The sequence below is a fragment of the Solea solea genome, chromosome 4 (assembly GCF_958295425.1).
Source record: "Solea solea chromosome 4, fSolSol10.1, whole genome shotgun sequence".
Classification (NCBI taxonomy): Eukaryota; Metazoa; Chordata; class Actinopteri; order Pleuronectiformes; family Soleidae; genus Solea; species Solea solea.
The window spans coordinates 12077562-12085900 of record NC_081137.1 but is presented as its reverse complement, the minus strand read 5'-3'; the positions used below and the strand labels follow the sequence as shown (position 1 = coordinate 12085900).

The 8339-nt window shown below is 41.0% G+C and overlaps 1 protein-coding gene across 1 annotated transcript in view; it reads left to right on the top strand.

Annotated features, from left to right (window-relative positions):
• The first annotated feature begins 6111 nt into the window (after nt 1-6111).
• Nucleotides 6112-8339, top strand: part of pcdh1a (protocadherin 1a) — a 114287-nt gene continuing 112059 nt past the window's right edge. The window contains exon 1 of the mRNA XM_058627718.1: nt 6112-6731. The gene's annotated coding sequence lies outside the window, so the exon portion shown is untranslated. The remainder of the gene's footprint in view (nt 6732-8339) is intronic.

Sequence of the window (8339 nt, the reverse complement as noted above, 5' to 3'; positions counted from 1 at the left end):
TGATTTTTATGACTATATAATAAAAGTTTTTTTTCTGGGCTGCTGAACATTTCTAGACATAAAATTCCTTTTCACATCACTGCCTCCTCTCTTCCTCAGTTGACCTGTCTGTAACTACGCTGTTCTACAAGTGGATGTGTGACAAATCCCAATCCAGCATACCCGTCTGTCCGAGTGGAGAAAAGAACATATAAGACAGGTAAAAGTTCTCTCTCTCTTTCTCTCTTTTACCACAGCTGAGGATGAAAGTACTCCAGACTCTATTTTTTATATTGTGGTGACATTTAAAGTGTAAATCCACAGCGAATCTCATTATGGTGGAAAAAAAGCTGCCGCTGAGACGGATGCCTGTGGGCTTAGAAGTTGTGGCGAGTCCAGCCACACCCTGTGATGTCACAGTAGGTGCTTTTCAATCAGCTGTCAGAGGTAAAATATCCAGTGTGACAAAGCCGACTGAGATGTGACCAGAGGCTACAGCATACTGGAACAGGTGTGCGTATAGAGAACACTTCAGCAGCAGATATGTGCCCTATTGTCATTCAGTGGGTCTATAAACTGACACAATGACAACTCTCTCTCTCTCCATATATATATATGTATATATATATATATATATATATATATATATATATATATATATATATATATATATATATATATAAATATAAATGAATGAATACAGATATGTGTGTGTTTGTTATAGATGCTTGCGTTTTTCTTTGAATATACCTCAGATTAATGCATGATGATGGTGGTGGTGTTCCCCAGGTGCAGCATGTGATAAGAGAATGGATGTAAATGTATACAGGTCACATCCACACACCACTGTTTTGTTGTGTGCTGCTATCATATACAGGCCGGCAGCATTTGAGCACGCTGAGCTTCAAAGTTGAAGGCGACACGTCTCAGATATATCAATTGAGAACTAAATATTTGCCCAAGACTTAACTTTGTTTGTTTCAATGAGGTTTTCTCTGTACTGAGATTTGGCAAGACTGGTAGTATGTGATTGGGAATGGCCCTCACTTGACCCTGCACTGCGAATCAACATGGAAAAAAAAAAGACCCTCATTCTCACTGACAACATGGCTGCCCTTGGTAACACAACAAAATACAGATTTTAGCCACATACCACAAAGCTCACCTCATGGAATTACTAAGTCCTTGAATCAACAATATCTCATCCATACCATCATGCAGCCTTTTCTGACTGGAAACTGATATTCATACCCAAAATAACACATATTTTACCTTACTGGTGGTGGCAAAAGTAGATCAACAACTTTTGTAAAATAGCTGATTTTCTCTATGGACTTTACTATGGCTTTACAAAGCTACACACAATTCACATTTGACTCCAAAATGGCTGAATATGGAGACATCCATGTCTAAAGGTAAGTGAGTTGGCGGAGCACACACAGCACAGTCAGTGCTAACAGTGTGCTAGCACCTCATACTTCAAAAAAAAAAAGTGAACTATGCCTTTAAGTGTGTGACTGCAATATTCTCTGGCGTGTGTCCATGAACTATGTGCTGGTCAGCTCCTACACGGTGGGCAGACCGTTTCTGGGAATTAGGGAGAGTTTGTGACGCAAACATTCCCTTTGGCTTGTCCTTTGTTTTACTTCTCTCATATTCAACCATGGCCACCAGAAAAGAAAAGAAACCCCACATGAGTGGGAATCAAACAGACCTGGATAAAACATATCTCAACCCACACTGGCTCGTACCACAGACCACACCACAGTCTCTCTCTGCTGTTATTGTTGCTGTGGTTTATGCAGTGTATGATTTGTTGTTAGTTTGATGTAATTACCTCGAATCCTTCAATTCCCATTTTCTTTTAGTGATTATTTACTGCAGTAAAGACAAACAAAACATAGCATACATCACCACACTGTCCAGATGTACAACAGAAGAAGGAACATTTATATTGTGGACTGTGACTGGTTAGAACAAAAATTGTCAAAAAAATGTTCCTTTACTAAATCAGTATTATACGACAGAGTATTAGGGCCGCATTGAGAAAAAAAAAATATATTCCCAAACCTAGAGAATAAAGTAGTAAATTTACAGGAATAGAGTCGTAATATTCTACTTGTATAAACCTGTTGTTTTAGAAGAGGAGAGTTGTTAAAATGAAGGCTGTGGAGCATTTCGTGGAATTGTACTATAGGTTTCACAAACAATGAGATACTTTTGGCACATCAGCATCACATTGTCATAAGAATCAGGACTTAAAGTAAGTCGTAGTATTACCCTTATAGTATTTGATGTAAACCATCACTATGTGTTGCACAATAATATTCATATGAATAAAAAGAAATGCAAACTTATGTCATATTTTGAATGTATTATTTTCCTTTTTCCCCAATATGACCCAAATAACAGAATTGCTGCAGTTAGAAACATTGACACATGAGAAATATGCTTCAGGGCATTTTTGTGATGAGCTGTGCAAATCTCAGCTGGCATAGGGCAAAGGGCGGGATACACACAGGACAGATCGCCAGTCTATCACAGGACCACATATAGAGACACACATTCATCCACTCTCACACCTCCGCTCAATTTAGAGTGTCCAATTTACCGAATCACCATATTGCATGTTTTTGGTCTGTGGAGGAAACCCCCCCCCCCTCCCCGCCCACTTTTTAAATTATGCTTTAAAATATTGAAAATGAAATGTCATTATCAGGTCACTGCACTGCAACACCACTTTCTCATCTTTGTACCTGCTCCTTCCATCTTTATACGACATGTGAGCCACCTGAGTTAAAATGCTTTAATGTTATCAGTATGGCGTCGCAGTGCGTGGGCGGGAGCTGCGATGTGATTGGCTCAGGGGCATGGCAAGCCTGAGTGGCAGCCCTTAATGGGAGCCCAGGAGAGGCAACCCAACAGCTGTGTGTTTGCAGCTAATGAGAGATGGGGGAGGAGTAAAGGATCACAGGACTGGAAACACTCTGGTAAACTCCTGCTTCAGAATGGCTGGGGGAGATATATAGCCAATCAAGATTTTCTTCCTCCAGAGGATGTTGCTTAAGGCTTTCCTTTGTGACAAACCCCCACGTTTGACTCATTGTTCCTCATTCATGAGCAGTTATGCTCCCTGGTACTGGTGTTTGGGAAGAAAAGAGGGGAGCAACTGCGGTGTGGGCTGGATTCCACCCCTTACCGAGTCACCTTGATTTATAGCCCTGACTACAAGCATTTTTTTCCCCCTCCTTTTTGCTAATTACCCACTGCAGTTTTAATAGATGATACCACACATGACTAGTTCATTCCAGTTACTGTGCAAAAGTCTTTGGGCTTGTTGTTTCAGCAATGCTATAATGATCATATGTAATTGTTATAATTATCCCCTTATTTGAAAACAACCAAGAAATACAGGAAATATGTTTGCAATCAAAGCTTCTACAGGCTAAACCGTCGAGTATTTTACCTGACCTCCATTTCACACTCGATCACTGGCAGGATCCTGGCACTTTAAAACTTAAATGGAATGGAACCATAATTAATGTCATTGTTGACACCTGAGTTAGCCCAAAAATTGTTAGTGGCTGGGGAAAAGATATACTGCGCCAGTTTTATTTTAAAACATGCATTACTTTTACATACACATGTAATGTGTTCAAGATGTTTTAAGTGTCCAGAGAGGTCACATTATATACTGACTTTTGCCAGTAGAAGCAGTTTAGTTTTTAACTATTTTAATTATTTAGTTCACACATTTCCTGCATGTTCTGGTTGTATCTTATTAAAGAAGCTCAAAAATTGAACAATATACAACTTTGTTCATGTTTGAATTTTTTTTTGAACTTTGTAGCCTCTCTGATGGTCAAACGGGAACCTACGGGTACAGAAATGTCCTAGTCTATTTTTGGGAGTGTGTATTATCACTGTTTATAACATTAATTGTGTCTGTTATTATCAGTTTTACACTATAGGCATAAAACAAAACACCAGCCAGTCCACTTTACAAGTGGGACAGAGGTGGACAATCAAGATTAACATGATGTCACTTTACTGCGTTTAAAGTTTCTGGATGCAAGGGTGTAGGACCCCAGGTGTATGTCCCCACCAATATTTGAAAAAAAAAAAAAACATAATTGCCCCTTCCAATATTACAGACAGGACAAGGTGTACGTGTGTGGAAATGCTGTGAGAGGAGAGAGAAAGTGAGCAAGCCGAGCAGAAATATCACTGCGAATCACAGCGGAGATGAGAGAGGCGGCAGATATCGTGCTGCTCTGACAACAGCGGGCCAAACCTAAAGTGTCCTCACCAGGCTTGTACCTACGCCCTTGCCTTAACGTTCCTCCCCCGCTCCTCCCTGCCCTCGGTAAAACTGGTTTGGTGCTTGTACCCACTGGTAAATACGAGTTTCTAAGTCAACTTTGACACTTTCGCTTTAGTTTGGCGAACAACATAGAGATGCACTTTGTCAGTTCAGAGTCTCTGACCTGTCCCGCCCATGAAGAGTGCAATCACAGTCCAGCACCATGTTGCATGCGTAACATGCAACCTGTCCTCCAACTGAAACGTACATATAGGTCGTTTTCTGAAAACGTGACTGTGGGTCGTTTTTTCAAACCCCTGAATGCGACATAAAGGTATGTTTTTTACTAGTATTTTCCAACTTGAATATGCACAGGTGTGACTGAGGGTAGGGTTAGGGCAAAAAAGACAGGGTTAGATAGTAAAAATTAAAAAAATATTAAAAAGGTGGTATAGTTGGGAATCGAACCATTGTCAACCGAACCATAGTGAAGCTACAAGATACCGCATCTAAGGCGGAAGTGGTTGCTGTTATGTATACAACCGCTAGGGGCGGTGGTTTTGAAAACGTAAACATAGGTCGTAATTCCTGCATAAGACCTATATGTACGTTTCATTGGAGGACAGTCTGGTAACATGACGTTGAGACTCAGTTGCTCCTCTTAAAATAGCTCATAAGACAAGGGCCGTATCCGGCCCCCGGGCTACTAGTTGAATAGTCCTGCTCTACACCTTATCACCTGTGCCACCTGTAGCCGTAGCTGCTTAGGCTGAACATTTTCAATGTTCTCCCCGTTTGTGCAAGGTTTCGCCCCACAGTCCCAATATATGCAGGTCAATGTGAAATGGGAGAGTGTATGTTGTGTGTTGGCCCCCCGACAAACCTCGAGAGGATAAAGTGAAGATAGATATAATGTAATATACACACACTATGTCACTACCATGTAGTATTATAGGCTTATTACTGATGTATTTTTTATCTATTCATTGTTTTATGATTTTCTTCTTATGTATTCTGTACAGAGCTACTGAAACTCCCAATTCCCTCCATTTGACTCAATAAAAGATCTTTATCTCATCGTTCCCCCACAGTATTGTACACCAAAAACATTGCCCTCTTTTATATTTGCAAATGATAGTTATTGTGTTAAAAAAATGTATATTACTCCATCATCAGGCATTTGAAAGATTCCAATTGCCTTTAAATGTCTGCTCACAGCTGATGCAGAAAACCTCACTCTCTCTCTCTCTCCCTCCCTCTCTCGCTGTCTCTCTTTATTATAACCGCCTGAGGGTGGCGCCAAATGAATAAACAGTGGCCAACCGTGCAGCTTCCATTTCAGGCCACTCATCCTGCTGCATGGGCTGAATATCAACAAGTAAACTGTCAGTGCAGACTACCTGTTACATCAGGTTTGGAAAAAGTGCAGGTTTTTTTTTATTTATTTATTTTATTATTTTAAAATCAAAGCATGCGAAGCACAGGTTGGCTTGCAGACAGACACATGTAGTGAATGTGGCGCTGCAGATTTAATGAGGAGCAACTCCCACCCCCCCAACCCCCTCCTGCACTGTTTGTGCTGACCCAGTTTGGTGGATTCTCCCTAAACTGTATAGGAATCATATACATACATAGATACAGACATGCATGCATATATATATAGACCCATACGTGCGTGTGTGTATGTACATTTTGTTCCTGGTGAGCAGCGGTGTTGAATGTGAAGTTAGTGGGAGCTGCTGCATGCAGTGTGGATGAGAGCCCCACCTCCTCCTACGCTCGGATGAGTAGAGCGAGGGATGGAGAGAGAGAGAGGGAGGGAGAGAGAGAGAGCATCTAACAGCATCTCACCACTTGCTCTCTGGGAAAGCTTCAGAGTGGGCTACTTGGTCTGAACTGCTTCTTTTTTTTTTTGGTGGCTGTTTCGTTGTAACGCCGCATTGATGGCATCGTGCGCACACGCAGCGCGTCCTCGCACTGCGCTCTAGGGTTTTTGCATCAGAAGGAAAGCGCAGGAGAAACTCTTGGAGAAAAGCAAAGAGATGCGCCTGCGACTGTAGTGCGTTATCTTGGCAGGGATCAGTTGCCGGGGATTGCAAATGGCACACAGCGGGGCTTTCCTTGTGGAATAAGACGCTTCGTTCTCCACTTCGATCACACACAAAAACACTCGACGTGTAACATAAACGCGCGTACAACTTGTAATAACCCCACGGACTGACAGCTGCATCCGAATTTGACAAGATTCCAGGAGGACAGCGCGGACCGGATCTTGAATATTGACACGCAAAGTGAATGGATTTTGTGTCTGCTGAAGTTATTTTAATGCCAGTGCTGTGATAGTGGTGGATTGATGGTGAGACACCTGCCTGTGGAAGCGCCGGTGCACATATAGAGAGAGATTATCATCTGCGGACCCACTGGTTCCACGCGAAGTCTCTGGCTGCAGGTACCGACATGAATTAACAGAGAAAGTTGTTCAGTCTGTCTCCATTGTTGCACTTTTCTGCCTTAAATTGTGTTTATTTTGGCAATCAACTCCTCTTTTGTGCGCAGTTATGGAGCTGTTATTACAACAAGTTGGCGCACTTAATAACAGAGAAGCTGCGCTGCGTTACAGTGTCAATAGTTCCACACCTGTCACATACAATCACGATACAAATCCAGCCACTGTAAGTAATAGACTCAACAGTAGACTTTGAGGTCGAGCCTCCTCGAGTAATGACATGAACTGTCATTAAAGTCTGCATATATTATTGCACTTGAGCTTCACCGTTCACAGTGCATACACTTGAGAGTGTGATGTGTGCTGGCGATCGTGGTAATTACATCTTTATTTCACCACTGTGATTCTGTGAGGCAGAAAATGTGATGCATCATCCTCCTCAGTATTTTTTTCTTTCTCCTCCTGCAAACATCACGCTAATTGCTTCATATCAATGACTCTTTATATGGACCTATTTACTCACGGCACAATGATTTCTGCGCAAAATGTGCACATTATTTTTTTTAAGTATCAACTACCGCGTTAATAATTCAGTTATCTCTTTGTGGGGAGATTGGTGTAGATAATTGGGGGGGAAAACATGTGATGGGGGAAATCTTCGGTCAGCTCATCTGCACGAGAGAGAGAGAGCGAGAGAGACAGACAGAGAGAGACAGAGAGAGTCTGGGTGTTGTTTTGCCACTCCAACGAACACCAGGCACATTGTAATAGTCTGCTCCTTGTAGTCATCTGGGAAGTTCCCTCATACTGTATTTTAGGACACAGGACAGATCTATCTATCTATCTATCTATCTATCTATCTATCTATCTATCTATCTGTCTATCTATCTATCTATCTATCTATCTATCTATCTATCTATCTATCTATCTATCTATCTATCTATCTATCTATCTATCCATCCATCTATCTCCTGTGTCTTTATAGCACATCTTGATTCACACAGCAATGATACACATCTACATGCAGACACAGAAGCAATTTGGGATTAAGGGATGCAGACGTAATGTAATGCACCTGGGAATCAAACCTCAGACCTTGGATGGAAGACAGCTCACTCTACAACTGATCCACAACCATTTACATTTTTTTTTAAAGTTGAAATTCTGTTTTTTTATTGAGGTGTAGAATTAAAACACGATGCAGTATTGCTACATATCTGTCTATCTATGGAAACGTTTCAAATCCCAAAATATTTATTATAATCTCATCAGGAAAAATGTTTTGCTTCCGAGTGAAAGTTGAAGAAACGATTGACTTCTCTTTTTTTTTAAAAAAAAAGAAAAAGAAAACACCAAACACTTGTTAAACATTTGTTTGTTTCACAAACCTGAGGTACAACACGATGGGGTTAATCCTCCAGTGTCTCTAGGCAGTTCCTAAACACTATATCGATATATATTGAACCGTTGTTACGTTCATATTGAAGAAAACTATATTGAGATAAATATTGTTATTGAATTATTAACCGGCTCTAGGTCCATCATGTTTCAAATCCGCTGTGCAGTGAATATTGAACTGAAGCTTGACTTAAACATTGTTTCACAATCACA